Source organism: Myotis brandtii, unplaced genomic scaffold (assembly GCF_000412655.1).
Source record: "Myotis brandtii unplaced genomic scaffold, ASM41265v1 scaffold821, whole genome shotgun sequence".
NCBI classification, from domain to species: Eukaryota; Metazoa; Chordata; class Mammalia; order Chiroptera; family Vespertilionidae; genus Myotis; species Myotis brandtii.
The window spans coordinates 1913-3140 of record NW_005371330.1 but is presented as its reverse complement, the minus strand read 5'-3'; the positions used below and the strand labels follow the sequence as shown (position 1 = coordinate 3140).

Genomic DNA, 1228 nt, shown 5'->3' with positions numbered 1-1228 from the left:
TGGGCCGAGAACAAGTAAATAAGGCCTGTCATGCCTGCTGAGAGGTTTGCATTGATAGAGATAATTTAAAGAGAAAATTGGATAAAATGAACAAAGACAACCTGAATGTTTGAAAGTATTGAATGAACAGCAGCAGTCTAAAGAAGTAGAAGTCCTCAGGCTAAGAACAGAGATGGAAACACTGCAGGTGATAAGGAATTTAAATCCACCTTCATCAAACTGGGAGGTGGAAAAGCTGAGTTGTGACCTGAAGATCCATGGCTTGGAACAAGAACTAGAACCGATGAAAAAAGAATGTAACTCTCTCAGAATAGAGCCTCAAAAAGCCAAACAAACACATCCATCTCAGGAAGACAATCTGCAGAGCAGAGCTCTCCAAAGACTAAGCATTTCAAGTGACGATATGCAAAATGTATACTGGGAGCTGAAGGGAGAAATGTCTAATTTGCATCTGGTGACTCAAGTACAGATTGAACTGAAAACCCCAACTGCCATCAAGAAAGCCTGTGCCCCGTAGGATTCCCGTAAGACCTTGGCAAAGACAGCACAAAACTGCACTTGACAAATTTCACTGCAACAAACAAAAGACACCCCCCTCTCTCACCAAATGGCAAAACTCTTTGTCTTACCACAGCTTCCCCTTTACCAGGAGATGGAAAGGTTTTATCAGAGAAAGCAGTTCCCCATCATGCACAGATAATGAGAGACCCATTCCTCATGACTGCACAAACTTTCAGGAACATTACTCACATGGCAGAAATTCCCTGGAAGATAATTCCCAAGCCCTCCTAAACCAAGTGAGACAGCATTTGGGGAGACTAAAAATGAAACGTTGCCTTTACCCATCCTGCCACCACCGCATAACTTGGATCAACATAATCAAAACTGCCTTTATAAGAATGAATTCTGAAGAGATCTGTGACTTGGTCATGAAGTTACTGCACCTCCCCCAAGGGCACTCTTGAGAAATTCTTTAATAAACTGAAAGCGGGATTTGATTAAACTTTTGCCAAGTTCCTCAATGTACACGTTTGCACATACTGTAACTTATTATGTAATTGATTTTCCAATAGGAGAGACCAACCCTTCATCTTCACATTCTGCCTAACAATCATATATATTACCAAAAAATTAATAAACTTGTTTCAAAAAGACAAAAAATAATAACAAAATGAGCTTTCTATTCTTATACTTTTAGAAAATTAAAATAAGATATGTTGTTCTATGC

General features: G+C 39.4%; 1 pseudogene; it reads left to right on the top strand.

Moving 5' to 3' along the window:
* Positions 1-25: 25 nt before the first annotated feature.
* On the top strand, positions 26-945 carry LOC102241528 (annotated as a pseudogene).
* Positions 946-1228: the final 283 nt, after the last annotated feature.